The sequence below is a fragment of the Miscanthus floridulus genome, chromosome 17 (genome assembly GCF_019320115.1).
Source record: "Miscanthus floridulus cultivar M001 chromosome 17, ASM1932011v1, whole genome shotgun sequence".
In the NCBI taxonomy this organism is placed as follows: domain Eukaryota; kingdom Viridiplantae; phylum Streptophyta; class Magnoliopsida; order Poales; family Poaceae; genus Miscanthus; species Miscanthus floridulus.
In genome coordinates, this window is record NC_089596.1 from 75,972,725 (window position 1) to 75,992,391 (window position 19,667).

Here is a 19,667-nt window from a genome sequence, read left to right on the forward strand (position 1 = left end):
ACCCTTGGGCCATCATGGTGATATGGTCTTATGTTTACTTCTATGACAATTCAATAGTTCTTTACACTGCTGAAATTTGCCAATTGTTTCTTTGGTTTTGTTTACTGCCATTCTTTTAAATAATGTCTATTTTATGCACTTTGTCATACATACATTTCGATTGCAGGAGCATGTTGTTGAATTTTTTATGTATCATAAGGAACAATGATACACCATATTTGTTGCACAATAGGGTTAAGTTTTCTAGGAAAGCTTGGTGTTGTTCACAGCATTTTTTTAGGTACCATTATTTTTCTGGCATCGTTTATGCTTACTAGCCTTACTATTTTCGCCAAAATGTTCAATGTATAGTAATCTTTAACTCTTCTTTTTGGACAATATATTTTGAATTGTACAGAATAAGCATTAAGGGACCAACAGTGTGCTTTTTACTTGTCATATATTGCCCAAGTAAATTTGAGTAACATTATTTTCATGGTTCCCTTGAGTTGTTATGTCCGTCTATTATATTACCATAATAAGAAATATGCATGATCTTTTTTGGGTGAGATGAATCATGTATTCTTTTTCTTTCTTTCTGTTTTTAGAGGCCCAATGCTTTGTTCTTAGGCCAAATGCTTTGTTCTCAGAAACATTTTTTCCTAGTGATGGTAACTTGGCTAACTCTCATCCTTTTTGGTCAGCTAATAACTACCTAGTGTTGTCAAGAATCTCTATTCTATTTTTGTCTGCTAATGTAATTGTCTGATCATGCCTTCATCTCCATCACGAGTCTAGTACATTTTTATTAGGAAGTATATATGTGTATTAGGAAGTATTTATTCTTTCCATGTACACCTGATTGTATTTCTTGTACTCCAAGCCATATTGGCCATATATATAGAGGTCACCCCCTCATTAGGGTGTGCGGTGTTTCCCATCTATTTCTCTACATGGTATCACGAGATTAGATCCCCCCTCCCTACGCCTCCCCCTGTGCATCAAACCCTAGCGGCACCGCCCCCCCTTCCCTGCCGCACCGCTAGCCCTAGGCGCTGCATCCCTGCCGCGCCGCCACCACCCCTCTCCGCCGCACCTCTCTGCCCGGCGCGCCCTCTCCCTACGCCATGGCAAACCCCTCCTCCGACGGCTCCTCGATGTCCAGCGACAGACCTACCCCTGCTACAGATCATGCGCCGCCACCACCAGCACCTCCTGCTGCCAACGGCGGCCCATCTGGGCCACCCCTTGGTGCTAGCGCCCCCTCTGGTGGTGCGCCCCCGGCCCCCCCCCCCCCCCCCCCCCCCGCCGGCGACACGCCCGGCAACGGCGGCTTCATCCTGCTCCCGCCCCGGCGCCCGCAGCCCACCCCTACGCCACCGTCTCCATCAAGTCTCACGTTCCAGTGACGCTGACCATGAAGTCCAACGCCTACTCCCGATGGGCGTCCTACTTCAAGTCCATGTGTGGCAAGTTCGGCCTCCGCTCGTACATCGACGACACGGTGGCTCCTTGTCCCTAGGACCCTGCATGGGATCAAGCGGACTGCTGCGTCCGCTCCTGGTTCTCCGGCTCCGTCGACGACTCCGTCCTCGACCTCGCCATGACCGACGACGACAAAACCGCCCAGGAACTCTGGCTCGCCATCGAGGGACTCTTCCGCTCCAATAAGCAGTCACGAGAGATCTTCCTCAGCCATGACTTCCACTCCATGACGCAGGGCGATTCCTCCATCGCCGAGTATTGCGCCTGCATGAAGACCCTTGCCGACTCTCTTCACGACGTCGGTCATCCCGTTCAGGACTCCCAGCTTGTCCTGAACCTGCTTCATGGCCTCAACCCATGCTTCACCAACACCACCGACAACATCGCCAACTCTGCGGGTGGCTTCCTGTCCTTCGCCTAGGCGTGGGACATGCTTGCCCTGAAGGAACTTTGTCTCACCAACGAGGAGAAGGTCTCCAACTCCACCGCCCAGCTCGCCGGCAATACTTTGTCCTCCTCCTCCTCTGGCTGTACGGGCGGGTGTTGCTCCTCGTCTGGCTCCGCTCAGCCCGGCGACGGCCGCGGCAGCAGCAACAGCGGCCGCTCCGGCGGCGGCAAGAAGAAGTGGCCGCCCAAGAAGGGCGGCAGTGGCGGCAGTTCCAACAGTGGCGGGCCTCCTTGGCCCATCGGTTCGTGGTTCTGTTTCAGTCCAGGGGCCGGCTACGACGTCCAGCAGCCTGGCGGCTTCCAGCAGGCCGGTGGTCAGGGCGACGGCTAGCGCGCCGGCGCCCTTGGCCTCCTCGACCCCTCTCCGTAGGCGCACACAACCTACGCCCCTACCCAGGCACCCGCTCAGGCACCCACCTAGGACCAGGCAGGTCTGGTTGCTGCGCTCAACCATATGGCTTTGCAGAACAGCGGCTGGGTCATTGACTCGGGTGCATCTAGCCACATGTCGTCTTCGGATGGTATACTTCTCTCCCGCCTACCACCCTCTCACTCCTCCATTACAGTCAGTAACGGTCATACCCTTCCCATCACGTGCCGTGGCAACTCCACCCTCACCACCCCCACTTCCAGTTTCTAGCTTAAAAATGTCCTTGTCGTTCCTTCTTTAATTCATAATCTGATTTCCGTTCGTCAGTTTACTAAGGACAATAACTGCACCATAGAGTTTGACGCTTTTGGTTTTTCTGTCAAGGATTTAATGACCAGACGCGTGATTCTTTGCTGCAATAGCGCCGGCGACCTTTACACCATGCCCCCCAGCAGCCAGCTTTGCAGCGCCACATGCCAGCCTTGCCATCTCCTCCAGTCTATGGCATCTACGTCACGGTCATCCTGGTCCTGCGGCCATCACTACCCTTAGACAGAATTCTTCTATTACTTGTAATAAAGACAGTCACACTTTATGCCATTCTTATCAGTTAGGGAAGCATGTGCAGTTACCTTTCTCTCATTCTAGCTCTCGCAGTTCTGTTCCCTTTGAGTTAGTTCACTGTGATGTTTGGACTTCTCCGGTAGCTAGTGTCTCTGGATATCGCTACTACCTCGTTATTCTAGACGACTTCTCGCATTTCTGTTGGACGTTTCCCCTAGTTCACAAATCCGAGATCGCCTCCCACATCACTGCCTTCTGCGCATATGCACACATGAAGTTCAGCCTTCCTGTTCGTAGCATCTAAGCTGACAACGGGACCGAGTTTGTCAATAAAACTCTCGCATCCTTCTTGACTTCTCAGGGCATCCACCTGCGCCTCTCCTATCCCTACACCTCTCCCTAGAATGGGAAAGCCGAGCGTGTTCTCCGCACCCTCAACAACATGACTCGCACCCTGCTGATTCATGTCTCCATGGCCACCCCTTACTGGGCTGAGGCGCTCGCCACTGCCACTTATGTCCTTAACCGGCGCCCCTGTTCTGCTATTCAGCACAACATCCCTTACCGCCTCCTCTATTCCCAACCGCCCGAGTACTCTCACTTGTGTGTATTCGGCTGTCTATGCTACCCTAACCTCTCCGCCATGGCACGGCACAAGCTCGCTTCTCATTCTACCGCCTGTGTCTTGCTCGGATATCCCTCTTCTCACAAGGGGTACCGCTGTCTAGACTTGTCCACTCGCTGAGTCATCATCTCCCGCTATGTTGTCTTCGACGAGTCAGTTTTCCCTTTCTCCTCCCAGCCTCCTCACCCATCGCAGCTTGACTTTCTTTTGTCGAGCCCCTCTGATGTTTCCACCCCCACCTCGGTCGCTCTGTCCTCGGACGTTGAGCAGCCGCGGCCCTCACCAGTAGTTTTGCAGGAACTTCCCAACGACGATGATCCCGCCATCCTGGTACGTGGCCCCACCGTGTACCTAGCTCTGTCTATGGGCGGGACGCCGCCCGTCCCTCCCACTGGCGTCGCCAGTTGTGTTCCTGCCGCTGGGGACCCTCCTTGTCACCCGACTTTCCCTGGCCCACTGGTGCCGCCTCTGCCCTGTTACTACACCCGACAGCCACGGGTAGGTGCGGTACCTCCAGCGGCTACGGCGCCTACGGCCTTGGCACCCGCCACTATCATCCTCCAGGTGCCAGCGGATCCGGCGACCCTTACGCCACTTGCGCCCGCGACCCTGGCGCCCCCTGCGCCCACCATGCCCTAGGCGCCCACGGCCCTGGCGCCCTCCTCGTCGTCGACACCTGCTCCGCGCCCTATCACTCGGTCTGTGACTGGGGCCATCCAGCTGGTTCACTACCAAGGCCTGATGGCGTCGCCCTCCTCGCCCTCTCTGCTTCTGGCGACATACCGCAGCACCCTGGCTGACGCCAACTGGCATGCCGCCATGGTCGATGAGTTCTAGGCTCTCATCGACAACGACACCTAGCGCCTCGTTCCGCGGCCGCCTGGTGCCAACGTCGTGTCGGGCAAGTGGATCTTCCGGCATAAGTTCCATGCTGATGGGTCCCTCGCCTGTTACAAGGCGCGCTGGGTGGTTCGCGGCTTCTCCCAGCGCCACGACATCGACTACAACGAGACATTCAGCTCGGTTGTCAAACCAGCGACGATACGGACCATCCTCAGCATCACCACATCTCGTGATTGGCCGATCCACCAGCTGGACGTGAAGAACGCGTTTCTTCACGGCCACCTTGCGGAGACTGTCTACTGCCAGCAGCCTCCGGGCTTCGTCGACCCTGCCACACCAGATCACGTCTGTCTCCTACAGAAGTCCTTGTATGGGCTAAAGCAGGCGCCGAGGGCGTGGTACCAGTGCTTCATCACCTTCCTTCGTCAGCTTGGCTTCGTCGCCTCCGCCTCCGCCTCCGACACCTCCCTCTTTGTCTACAAAGAGGGGCCGAGCATCGCCTACCTACTGCTCTACGTCGATGACATCATCCTCACCACCTCGTCCTCGACTCTTCTACGACACATCATGGGGTGCCTCCACTCTGAGTTCGCCATGACGGATCTTGACGACCTGCACCACTTCCTCGGCATCTCCATCACGCATTCCTACCAGGGACTTTTTCTGTCCCAGCGACAGTACGCCCTGGATCTTCTTCAGTGTGCTGGCATGGCTGAGTGTGACTCTACTGCGACTCCAGTTGACACTCATGCCAAGCTTTCAGCACACGACGGCTCCAAGCTCCAGGACGGCTCTAAGTATCGGAGTCTTGCTGGGGCTCTACAGTACCTCACCCTGACTCGTCCTGACCTGGCGTATGCGGTTCAGCAAGTGTGCCTCTTCATGCATGACCCGCACGAGCCCCACATGGCCCTCATCAAGCGCATCATGCGCTATGTGAAGGGCACGCTCTCCTCCGAACTCCACATTGGCACCGGTCCTGTACAGTCTCTGATTGCCTACTCCGACGCCGACTGGGCTGGCTGCCCGGACTCTCGACGCTCCACCTCCGGCTTCTGCGTCTATCTCGGCGACAATCTGGTGTCTTGGTCCTCCAAGCGCCAGACCACGGTGTCTCGTTCCAGTGCTGAGGCGGAGTACAGGGCTGTCGCCCACGCGGTGGCAGAGTGTTGCTGGCTTCGTCAGCTACTTCAGGAGCTTCATGTCCTGCTTGCTTCAGCCACTGTTGTCTATTGTGACAACGTGAGTGCTGTCTACATGACAGCCAACCCGGTGCATCATCGGCGCACGAAGCACATTGAGATCAACATCCACTTCGTCCGTGAGAAGGTCACCTTGGGTGAGGTCCAGGTGCTCCATATGCTGTCCTCTCACCAGTTCGCGGACATCATGACAAAGGGCCTGCCGACTCCGTTGTTTACTGAGTTTAGGTCCAGTCTTTACATCCGTGATCCTCCCGCTACGACTACGGGCGGGTATTAGGAAGTATATATGTGTATTAGGAAGTAGTTATTCTTTCCATGTACATCTGATTGTATTTCTTGTACTCCAAGCCATATTGGCCATATATATAGAGGTCAACCCCCTCATTAGGGTGTGCGGTGTTTCCCATCTATTTCTCTACAATTTTCCTCAGCATATGAAGATGGAGCTTCTTCGTCCCTCAAAGGCCAGCTGAAGCATCATGATAACAGAGCTTTCCAAACAGTAACGAATGCGTGTGGCCTTGTATTATTTGCAAGCTCTTTTCCGGAAAGGAAACAGAGGACATACATACTCTGCCATCTACTGTTGCGTACTTGCATCATACACAAACTTTTTGGCAAGATGACTCCTGTGATCATGCTTCCATCACGAGTTTACTTCTCCTCTCCTCTGGACATCCTCAAGGACAGGTTGAAACATCATAAAAAATATAAGAATAAAGATAGAGCCTAGCTGCAGTCTGCAAGATCAATGAGTATGGCATTGGTCGGCAGGTCTTATCCTGAACAAGGAAACTACAAAGGTACTCTTCAATCATCTAATGTTGCATCATATCATGGATTGGCTTCAATGTCAGTATTATTACTTGTTTGTGTACATGGATGAGAACCTGTCACCGTTGATGGAACTTGATCACCAGTTCGTTTGGCTGTGGCTTGTCGTAAACGATCGTAAATTTCCAGGCGGAACAGTATTTTCTCTCACACAAACCAGCCAGCAGTACTTCTTCACGAACCAGCAACGATACGAACCAGCCAACCGAACAGGCTCAGATCCGGAACCAACACGCATCAACTTCACCATTTTTGGAATTTCATTCCACATCAAATCGAACGTGATAGGCTAAGTACTTAAATGTTTAAAAATGAAACAGAGAAAGCAACCTCATGTTCATTTCTCAATCAGGCAGAACTCCAAAAGCCAAATGTTTAGGCATACTCTTCAAGCAGACCCATGGTTAGCACTATGTTTTCAATATTTCAATTCATCAGAAAAATAAATATATATCCTAACAGTGGCGAAGCTAGAGCAAATTGAAGGGGGGTGCACTTGCCTTGTGGGTGCATAGAGTTGAATCATGAGGGGTGCAAATATAGTGAAAATTTGGACATATGCACTGTTTTTAAAAATTTTGGGGTGCATTAGCACCCCCTAATGACTACCTACCTTCGCCCCTGTATCCTAACCAAGGATCATAGAGCTGTCTGCAACTTGCATTTTAGCATTACCATTTTGCATCACATGCTTATCATCACAAATTATGCCGAGCATGTTTCCATTAGGATAATCATATTATGCATGAATTAAGGAATCATAGCCGGTGGGGACACTAGTCCTGCAAATGTTTCCACTTGCAACAAAGGTTGCTTAGCTTTTGTTTCATTTTGCTAGAACCAAACACTTAGTTCCTGCATCAGCCTTTTTTCGCATCCAAATTCCCATGAAAACAATGAGGTGAGGTCACTAACAACTTTCTTTTGTCCTTTTGACTAACAAATCACTAACTGAATCTTTACTTTGACAAGGTTTGTTAATCTCGCACCGCCAAATTTCACATGGAAGTATAACTACACTGTTTGACCATAATGACATTTCTATTCTATGTTGCAAGGATCAAAAGTGCATCACTACATCTAGATTGTCTCCTTTTTGTTGCTTGCACCACTGACCCAAGTAACCAAGATGTGACGTATAATAAGCTGACCTTGTTATGTGATACAGATCGAGATCAAAAGTATTGAGATAAGTAAAAAAAATTGCTTCATTGATTATGCCTGTACTACTGTATTTTAACCATAGAGGAATTTTCAGTACAAATTTTAGACTTTTGGGTAATCAGAACAAAACTTAGTTTAAACAGTTAAACAGTGCTAAAAGCTCTATTGCTCTTCTGTAATATGAAAACAAATTATTGTTCATTAGTATATTTTTGCCAGACTTTGACACTGTAGGGTTCTCAAATACTTGTTCCATCAAATGATTCATGTGCATGAGCCTGTGGTTGGCAAAAGTACAACAAGAAGCGTGCTGTGTGCTAACCACCACATACTGTTCATGGATTCAGTAGGCAACAAGTCCCCCATCTGTTCTAGCTTCAGACGGTTTCTTGCAATTCAAGGCAGTCTAAAGTCAAATGGAAAGAACAGCAAGAATCTTGAGGAGGAAGGAAGAAATGCAATTTGTCATAAAAGGAAGAGATTTGCTTGGTGGCAAAGAGCTCAAAGAAATATTTTAATCCAAGGCTGGAATATAGCTCGCTGCTAATTTGGAGGCATCTAACAACTCTTGTGCTCCACTACTTGTCCTTCAAAAACTGAAAAGATGTTTCACATGCTGGTGTGCAAGCATATCAGGCCCCATTGTTTCCTTCAACTTCCATCTATAAGTAGAAAAAGAAAAAGAAAAAGAAAAGTAAAGAACTGATTTCATGGCATGGGATGGTGCTTCTTGTGGGCGATGGAATGAAGATTTGACTTGTGAGACAAATCTCCAAGAAACAAAGAATATGCCCACAGTCCCAGTGAAATAATGCTAGTGATTAGCTGAAACACCTGAAGCTTATTATAATGAGTCACATGTTTAGCAATAAGTAGAAAGCCAAAGAGTTGTGCAGTTGTGCAACCAATGCAACAAGCTGATTGTGACTGCATGACAATCACCAATGAGGCTTCCACTGCAACCAACAAGCTGATTGTGCCTTTCATTTGAGAGTACTACGAACTAAGCAAAAGGTAACTTTTCTGAGCCTTTTAAATTGGAAATAATTGGAGCAAAAGAATCCTTAAATAGCATCTGTACAGAATAATTTGTGAACCACTTTATCCTCCAACACGTAATTTACTTTTGGTTTCTAGATAAATTTGCACTCTAAAGATGTAGGATTACATATTGCATACTTGTAGAACCATGTTGCAACAATAGGTTTATCTCGCTAATGTTAATGTTTTGTCAGTATATTAGGTGCTATGTAGTCAATATATCAATTCAGAAGCAAGCAGGCCTTGAGCATTGTTTTTTGATCCACAGGATGTTGAGCCTCTAGCCTATCTTTGATAGAGCTACAGTGGGCAAATATTTACCTCATGTACCTTGGAGCTGTGAATACATGTATAGCTCCATGCTCGGATTCTTATCATTCGCTGCCAAGCTTTAGTTGGGCTTTTAGTACTTGTAGCAATAATAGTTTTGCTTATATTTACCAGAAGTGCAAAATGAAACCATGGTTAACCACCACAAAACGTGATTGATATAGATCTCGCATCTTTTCAGGACATGAGAGTCATTGCAATGCCTGTATTTTTTCTATCTCATTCGATCTACTGTATGACCTAGAGTTTATTTTTGGATATCACCCCAATTATGGTCTCTGCTTGTTGAGACTTTAAGAAAAGTTTGGCATATTGTCATTTTTACCTCTTAAACTTCCGCTGGACTCATTGCTGCCTCCCATATATTTTTGTTCCCACTCTTTCTATTCCTTTCAATGAATATGTACTTTGTTCAATGTAGAGTCTATGTTCATCAAAAGATTGAATTTGTAAATTTCAAGCAATCCACTCATTTCTTGATGATTTCTGTTTTGACATTTAACTTGAGTGGAAAGTAAGATACCTCTGTATAGTTATTTTCCATTGGACCTTTTTTCCTTTGGAAGTTTGTATGGGTAGAAATCAATTCTATGTTGCAAGTGCTCACCTGGAACTATGGTTATTTTTAAGGGGTACAATGCTGGGTTACTTGGAGTCTATCCAGTAAACTATCTGGATTATTGCAAAGTTGTATTGAGCCATATGAAAAGTAGTAGTTATATGAGGAGCAATTTATACTATTTAGGGAAGTATTCCATTTTAATTGCTTCTTTTATTACTTTATTATTAGTTTTTAAGGAGTGATAAAAACAGATCCTACGTAATGAATTTAAACAGCAAATACTCATGGAGTTTGCTTAAATGCTCATCTTTCAGGCGTGTCCCATCTGTTCTACAAGGGTTGGGATGGACTTGATAGGACACTTGACTATTCAGCATGGAAGTTATTTCAAGATATTCTTTTTTTAACTATGCTGCTGCTGCTGCTCACATGCATTTTTACATTTTCACATTATTCAGCATGGACTTGATAGGATTTTTTTTTTTACTCATGGAGTTTACATGTTATAAATAATGTTTTGAAATATGATTATTTTGTGCTGTAATGTTGGGGGACCCTAGAGTTTAGTAACGACAATGTTCCTGAGTTTGTGGTGGTGAATTATAGATGCCATGCGTAAATCGATCAGTCAACAGTAATGCCATAGCTCAGTCAGCTGCACTCATGTGATGTTTTTGAATGACTTGATAAACAAATCAATATGGCAACATGCTTCATGTTGTTACTGTTATAGTTGAATCTTGCATCCCAGCTTTTGCCATCTGTCATGCATACCTTGCCTCCATTACATATGAATTACTGCTTGTACTTATGTTTGTATTCTTCTTTTCCTATTCTTCTTATGAGGCTCTCCAAGAAAGAATCGAGTCAATTTTTCAGTTAAGAATCTCAAGAGCCTTCGGTGAAGAGTCATTGGCAAATTAACTTGTACTAGAATTGTTCATTTGATGTTTTTTTTTCTCGAACACGCAGGAGAGCTGCGTATCATTATATTAGTAGAAGAAAAGAAATAGTCTTACAGAGACTGAAACCCACAAACACCCACTAGACCATAGAAGCTAAATCACCGGAAAAGAGTTACAAGGACGACCACGAACCCCCCCACCCCCTGCAGAAACCTAAGTTGCAGTTCGGGCAGAGATTAGGGAAATCCCCTTAGCCCCTGCCACACTCCACCAAGCAGCCTCCTCCTTGGCCAGGTACAGGACCGAGTTAACATTTGGGACTGCTCCATTGAAAAGACATTCATTTCTGTGTCGCCAAATGCTCCAGGCTCCTAGGATGACCAGAGAATTCAGACCCCTTCTTAGATCACCTTGAACAGCACCATCAATCTTTCTCCACCAATCAACAAAATTCTGATCAGCAGGTGTTGGAGCAAGGGTTGCAGCACCAAAATGAGAGAGGAAGGAGAACCAAAATATTCTTGAAAAAACACAGCCTACAAGAAGGTGATGAAGATCTTCCTCAAGCTGGTCACACAGGACACACATTTCTGGATGAGGGAGGCCTCTCTTTGCTAACCTGTCTGCAGTCCAGCACCTGTTATGGGCCACTAACCACATAAAAAATCTGCATTTTGGGGGCGCCCAAGTTTTCCAAGTTCTCTCAAAGGGTTCAAAAGAGATGGCTCCATAAAACAGGGCGTTGTAGGCGCTCTTTGCTGTGTACTGGCCTGAAGAGGAAAGCCTCCATAAATGTCTGTCAGGGATGCTCTCATTCAGCTCCACCCTAGATAAAAGATCCCAAAGATGGATATACTGAGATAGAGCAGCCGCACCAATGTCTCCCTGTAAGTCCTCTATCCACCTATTCTCAGGAAGGGCCTCACTAACAGTACGTTTACTCAATCGCCTTTTAGGAACCAGAGCAAAAACAAGAGGAGCAATCTCCTGGATTCCCTGATCATCCAGCCATTTGTCCTTCCAGAACAGGGTATTAGCCCCACTTCCCACTTTTGTACGAACTGCGACCGAGATGAGCCCAGCGACCTCCTTACTGACCTGGACTGACAGATTTGCCCAAGGTTTGTTTGGTACACTCCGCTGCAGCCAAGGCCATCTTGCTTTCAAGGCAATCCCCAATGTTTTGAGATCAGTTATTCCCAGCCCGCCTAATTCCCGAGGTCGACAAACCTTGGGCCAGGCAATAAGACAATGACCCCCGTTTGCTTCTTTTCTTCCCATCCATAGGAAGGACCTTCTAATCTTATCGATGGCTTTGAGAGCCCAAGGCGGAAGATCAATTGCCATAGCCACATAGATTAGGATACCTGTAAGCACAAATTGCACCTGAGTCACCCTACCAGCACGTGTCATCAAATCTGCCTTCCAGCCCGGAAGTTGTTCAGCAACTTTATCAATAATGGGTTGGACCTGCTCCTTGGTCAATTTTCTGTTGGACAGGGGCAAACCCAGATACTTGCAAGGGAAATCCAGAACCTCACATGGCAGCAGGTTTTGAATGAGGGTCAGATCCTCCTCAGCACAGCGAATAGGCAAAACATTGCTTTTCTGAACATTGGTTTTAAGGCCCGAGGCTTCCCCAAACAAATGCAGGAGCTTTAAGGATAAGTTTATGTCTGCTGCAATGGGCTGGAGGAAAAGGGCGACATCATCAGCATAAAGAGAGAACCTGTGCTGAATGGGTCGCCTAGATAAGGGCTGCAGCAGCTCGGCATCCGCAGCCCTTGTGAACATCAAATTCAGGACATCCATAACTAGAATGAAGAGCATGGGAGATAGAGGGTCTCCCTGTCTCAATCCCCTTCTATGCTTTATACTTTCTCCCGGTATGCCATTGAGGAGCACCTGTGTGGATGAAGTAGATAGGAGGCCACTGATTAAGTCACACCAACGAACTCCAAACCCCAACTTCCTAAGAACCTCCAAGAGGAAAGCCCAAGAAACCGAATCAAAAGCTTTGGTGATGTCTAATTTTAGGAGTATTCTGGGCAGGTTCTGAGAATGCAGGAACTTCACTGTTTGCTGAACCATCATGAAATTGTCCAGGATGAGCAATTTCTAGAAGAACGGTAATGAGCAATTTTGTATCTAATTTCAAAAAAAATTGTGAAACTTGTTACGTACACTTGTTTAGAATTTATCCTAGAAACGCTTGATCAATGGATGCTCATTTATGTCATACGTGTTGGCAAGGCTAGTTGAAAGCATGCAGTCCTTTATTATAAGCACGCGTTACCACTGGTGTTACCAACCAAACACTGTAAACAAAATTGAAGATGCAACCAAACAAAAGCTGGGAATCATTACACAGTAAATCTGTAATAGATAGCACTGGTAGCCGGCTCCATTAACGTTACCACCTTATTTGCTGAACCAAACGCCACCAGAGTCCATCCAGGTTTGGAGACAAGTTATCCAAACTAGATAGCTTAAGGCAAGGCCGAGGAGGAGCCTGCTGGACCTCCTGCGCTGCGCAAGGCGGGGCGGCGAAGGCGGCGGTCGAGAGGAGCGCCAGCCATGGTAGCCGGAGTTGGTTGGCATTGGTCTGAGCCTGAAAACATTAAGTAAATAATGAATATTAAGTAAATAAACAGTATGTATCCATACACAATGCTAAATCATTATTGGGAATCAATATTCGATTCAGAAAAATAATAAAAATTTTATTGCAGTTCAGGCTATAGGCCGGGATGAAAATTAATGGTCAGGTCTGAGTCAATATTTTGACATTTCGTTTCATATGTTGTCCTATGCCTGCACATGATGATCCTATTTATATATCTGGTTGTATATCAAGTGAAAACCAACGACATTTTTTTTCTTCCAAACAACGCATTATTAATAAATAAACTAACCACGGTAATCTCTTGAATATATAGTTCCGTAGGCTGCCATGAAGCCATAGATGTGAGAAATCGCCAGCAAACCTCATTGAAAACAACTGAAGCAGTTCCGATGACACATATTCATAAGCAGCAGGCTTTGCAAAGCGCCTACTCCCCGCAGAAGCTAAGAGTAACAAAAATGGAAGCACAAAACTAAATGGCCCCATACCCATAACATTCAAATTCAAGATTCTCTTGCATTAGTCATCGCCTTCCTTCTTATACTTGGCAGCATTCTTCAAAGCATCCTCTAAAGGAAAATAAACGTTGAATCATGGGGAAGAACAGACGTGACGAGTGTTTATGCTGGTCATGAAGAACATGTAGATGTAGACATCACTGGCTGCTAGGTTGGACCCGACTCTAGCTAGGTTGGCGGCCTATTCATATATATTGTGCACCCATGGACGATTATTTTTAATTTGCTTCTGTATTGTATCCGAATTGGAATTCCTAGTCTATTCGTCACGCTGCTGTGCTCGGGCGGCTGGTGTACATGTGCTTCGGCGAGCGGCTCGACACATGCATATACTCCTACATACATAACAAGATATCGGAAAAAGAAAATCATAATTTTCATCAGTATAAACCATTAAACTAGCAGCACACACAAGGCCAGAGCATGACGAGTAAGTGCACTGGCAATGCAATTTCATAATTTTCAGCTCACCGCTGCATGCTTGAGACAATCGGGGTTAACTTTTTAACAAGGCAATTTGGTTGGATACAGAGTTAAAACTTATCAACATGGCGGGCCCATCTCACATAGGGCACGGACCATTTGGATCACCCAGCAAGGACCCCTTCTTACTATCAAAAATCGGGAGATAAGGTATCCCCATGGTGGACCAAGTGACCTTCGCAGCTACCTTGAACATCCTGCCCATCACGATGGCCCCCTTGCTACTCCCGTGCCTCTGCGCTGTGAACAGAGCTCCTGGGAGTTTTTCCTACCAACCCCACACCCAGCTTCTTCCTTGTCTCTACTAATCTCAAAACATAGCTTCACATGACAACCAACTTCCACGGCCACCACCGCGTGCGCCACGGCCACCACTGATAAATACAAGCCTCCACCAGCGGCGGAGGCATAGGGTATGCCGGATATGCACTGGCATACCCTGTCTGACCGGCATGTACTAATAACATATATGTATTATATATCTGTATTTGTATTAAAAAAAGAAAAGAAATCACTTGGATCACAGATGACGCTATATCCATCACGGAAGCAGGAAGTCAGAAGGCCCAGGACTCCAGGAGGCCAGTTCGCGGCAAGGTTATCCTCGGACCTTCCACTTTTTGGTTGTTATCTCGATCCGTCGATTTGTTAAAAAAAAACTCGATCCGTCGATCGGAGCTGAGGAGTCACGGTTCACGGAACATGCCGCCCCCTGCCGCCCCCTGACTGACTGTTGACGCCGGCATGACGGTGACGCCCTGGTTTTGGTGGCCGGTGCCCTGCTGCCTCCGGTCACTCGTGTGCAGTTTGCAGTTTGAACGACCACGCAGTCACAGAGGCTGGCTGATTCACTATTTCTCCCTGGTAAAATTTAATCTTCTACTCTTCGTCTTATTATAGAAAATTATTATCTACTTTCATAGCTATTCCCTCCATTCCAATTTATAAGATATTTTGATTTTTTTAGATACATTACTTTTATTATGCATAATCTAGACGTAGTGTATATATAAGTGCATAGCAAAACTTATGTATCTCGAGAAGCCAAAACGTCTTATAATTTGAAATGGAGGGAGTATTTGCTAACATCACAAACAACAAATTGATTAATTATTTAGCATTGTGTTTTTTTATATTTATGCTCTTCTGAAGAGAAACTCTCTCAGTTAAGCTTTTCGAAATAAAGAGGCACAAAGTGTATCAATGGTTTATGAGCATCTCAAATTGGTGTTGCTTCTATCTATGGCAACGGCAAGTGTTGAAAGTATTTTCTGCAATGGTTCTAGTGACAACAAAGTTACGAAATATGGTGGAGATAGTCTTTTAGATGATTGTCTAGTCACTTTCACTGAGCGGAATATTTTCTTTGAAGTTGGTGAAGATGATATAATCAAGATATTTATGTCCCTTCGAAAGCGTCAAATAAAATAGTCAGAAATAGACTTGTGAGTCTCTTGTACTCTTTTACTCCTATATTTCAATTATCGGTATGACTTTTGAACTATTTATATTGTATTTAGTGGATGGTTTTAACTTAACTAATCCATAAATTTAAGCCTTATTGTGTTATTTAGTGCACTTATACCGAATCATGTAGTCGATTTTACAATTATTACTGAATTACTAATATGGATTTACCGAATTGTATATGAAAATTTTTAGGCGGCATGCCCCGATCTAAAATCTTAGATTCGCCACTGGCCTCCACCATACTTCGGTTCCATGGGCACTGGAAAAGGTGCTGACCTGTCATAGAGTGTTATCTCGTCCATATATCCACAAGTTGATGCAGTAACCACTATGCTAGAAAACATTTGTACTGGTGGATAAAGGACCACTGTGCTGGCAGGCGACGCACCCGCCAGCAACTTTGAGCAAGCACAAATGGCTACTAGCAGGTGCTCGTCTGCCAGCACAGAGAGCCACTATGCTGGCAGGATACCTGTGCTGGCGGGTGACGTAATCACCCGCCTGCACAGTGTGCTGGCGGGAGACATAACCACCCGCCTGCACGGTGGGTCTCTGTGGTGGCGGGTGGCATAACCACGTGCCGGGCGGCATAACCATGCACCAGCGTCTGACGGTTGGTTATGCCATCCGTCAGAAATATTTATTTTCCCACCCTATTTATTGACCGACTACTCTAGCTTCTTTCGTTGATCCATGGCAAAAAGAATAAACTACTATTACTACTGTAATGAACAATTGCATATCGATCCTACACACTCCATCTTGTTTATTGGCCAGGAATGGAAACAATTGCATACCTTCTTTTGGTGTCCTAGCCACTGACGCCATGATGTCGCTGGGGCCGGCACGGAGTGCGGGTTGGGAGCTCGTAGCTGCTGCAGAGTCAGACACAAAATAAATATATGATCCAACAAGTCTTTTGCTGCATGCAGCTAGTTCATGCAGTGCGTGCAGGGGTGAGTGTTGAAATATGCAATGCATACTTGCAACATTCTAGAAGATTGTGGAGATCTCAACAGTGTCGTTTGGCTGTGGCTTGTCGTAAACGATCGTAAATTTTCAACCAGAACAGTATTTTTCTCTCACACAAACCAGCCAGCAGTACTTCTTCACGAACCAGCAACGATACGAACCAGCCAACCGAACAGGCTGAAGATCATGGCAAGGTAAGAAGGTTCTAGAAAATTGGAGAGAATGCATGAGCCATAATTGTCATGCTTCATGGTGAAGTGTAGAATACTCTAGAACTAGATATTTTAGCATGGTAGAAATATAAGAGACTAGATAAGGATGAGGAGGGTTCTAGAGTGGATATTTTGTATTGAAGAGTGTGGAAGTTGCCACATGGCAACACCACAATGATCATGAGCGCCTATAAATAGAGGTGCTCCCCTCTCTCTTCTCAACAGTGAGCAAGGCCAATTATTAGCATATACATGCAGAAAGTAGTATAATTAATAAAGAACAAACATTCAGCTGAGAGATATGGCCTACCAAAAGCCTTTGTGCTTATGACTATATTTGCATTGAAAAAAGTGGCTATAATAAAAAAACTACACCACATAAATAACTCAACAATAATCTACACAAACAAATTATTACTACTATTGTTAGTAGCTCTATCACATAGTCAATCAGATGTCACATATGTGGATCATGATGAAATTGAACAGACTGAGATTTACTGGAAGTATCTAGTGGAAACAAATATCATCCTCAACGAAGTGCTTCAGTACAAGTCAAGTTACAAGCCACCCATTCCCACTCCCAATCAGACACAAAGGCAGAAAAAATTGCTCTGAAGGATTTGGGTCTAGAACCGGAAGGCGGAAAAAATTGCTCTGAAGGATTTGGGTCTGGAACCGGAAGTAAATCAGATATCCCTTACACAGAACAATTGAGGATGTACAAAGCATACCAATTTCTAGTGTTCGTGCGGAATAACGGAGCTCACCGAATGGATCGGCTGGAATGGTGGGTTCAACACATCGCAAACCGGTTAGGGAGGGGTTTCCATACGAACGGCATGGACAGGATTGTTCATCTACGTTTCCCTGCTCTTCTTGCTCACATGCAGTACCAGCTTTACAGGATAGGAAAACAGGGAGCCTTTGCCAAGTTCTTTTAGAGGAACATCCTATCCTAGTGCATCTTATGGTCTGTTTTTATGCTGTATGAACGGATAATGTCGACAGAATTTATATTTTTGTTTACCTTTCTACATGTTGTCACCATAACTGCTTCTCTACACCGACGCCGCGCGTTAGTGATTTTGGATCAAAGTGACAATTTAAAGTGGATCAAGTTCAAATCCAGTTTGAAATTTCAAATCTGAACTCAAGGTGTGAAAGTTGCCAAATATGGCCAAGTACCTATGTTTGGATCCAGATTTAAAAAGATTTCATATGGAAAGTTGGGAAAATGTTCTTGTGAAAGTTGAAGTGAAATGTTTGTTGACAATTTTGTGTTAGTTTTTTGTTAACAGGAAATGATGTTGAAACATTTTAAATGGAGCTCAAAATTTGAACTCGGTGCTGTTTTGGACTTAGGCAGATTGGCATTGGGAGTCCTGAAACTGAAAATGAGATATTCAGTTCATGGCCGGCATTTTACAGACTTGTATCTTTCGATCTTTTGATCTATGAAACCAAAGTTCAAAGTTCTATCTAGCACATGTAGATCGTTGGTCCAGCTGCAACTTTGTTTAAGGGTTCCTGTCAAGCTCATGTTTGAAATTGAAAAATAATCATTTGAGAAGGGGCGGCATTTTTGTACACTTTGGAGTAGCAGTCGATGGCAGCAACAGCAGCACACCAACATCACAGCGCCGCCACCACCGCTCAAGCCGCCGCGGTGAAAATCATCATGCCGCCACGCGCCACCAAGAGCAGCAGCCACGAGCAAGCAGGTAGGCAGGAGCTGGCCACGGAGATAACGGTGAAGGATTCAAATATTCACAGCGCCCGGCGTCGTCGTCATCCTTTCTTCTTGCTCCCGCCCAGTTCGCCGCCGCACCTCGTCGCCGTTTCCGTCACTGTCGAGCCGCTGCGGGTCGATTCCTCCCGCACACCGTGACGTGATAACATTCTGAGCAGCCCCGACAGCCTCTCGTCCGACGTCATCGACCCAAGCGTCGCCGCCGACCCTCCCCTGTTCCAACGGCCGCCGTCGACACCCCCACGGTGAGACCCCCCTTCCCGGCCCTCTCCGCTCAAGGTAGCTGCAGGGGTGATTTCACCGGAGCTCATGGAAGCTCGTGCGCGCTCCCGTTGGAGGAGAGCCTGGCTAGGGTGGCCGGAACGCCCAACCCTAACCAGTGCGCGGCGCGGCCATGGCCGCCGGTGGGGCGGACTCGTTTGAGCTATGCTCCGGGGATGTGAGCAGGGGCATGAGATGATCGAGGTCGCGTAGACGCTCTAGTTCCAGTCCTTGTCCAGGGTTTGGCCGCCGTTTCGACCGGAGCCGCCGCGCCACCATCGCACCGCCGCCGCGGCTGCTAGCCACCACCAGTCGCCGTTCCGCGTCAAGAACACCCTCTGAAGATGCGCCACGTCAAGACGAGCCGAGCTATGTTCTCCTTATCGCCGGGGAAGCTCGCAGCCTGCGGGTTCACCGCCGGTCAAACCCGGCCGTGCCGCAGTCAAGGCGGAGGCCCTGTTTTGTAGAGTCCAAGGTCTGCGGGCGTGAATTAGAAGTCCAGGGGTATCCTGCGAAATTTGGCCGTGCTTTGCTACGGGCAAAACAAATGTCGTCTATAAGCATCAAACAGTATCGTGTGAAATAATTACTTCAAAATGCCCATAATGTGAAACAAAAAAATGACTTTGCAGTGAGTAATAACATAAGCATAAGGGCAGTCCCAATAAAAGAAACTAGTAGTTTCTATAATATAGGATACCGCACCAAAAAAGTACTGCTTAATAATTATTTTCTCTTTCTCTCTCCCAACTCTATCTTCTTCCTCCAATGGGAGTACGACACGAGCTCCCTAGAAACTGATGGTTTCTCTCCAATGGGGATTTCATGGTTTTTTGGTGCATTGGGTCAAGAGTAGATCTGATTTCTTCATGAAAAAACTATTTCTATGATTTTTGCTCTCTTTCTTCATTAATTACGTTGCTATGTCAGCGTTTTGTCTACGTGGCAAGTCATTTAACGAGGATAAAAACCATTATCAATGCACCGTTGGGACTGCCCTAAAAATGCTTGGATGCTC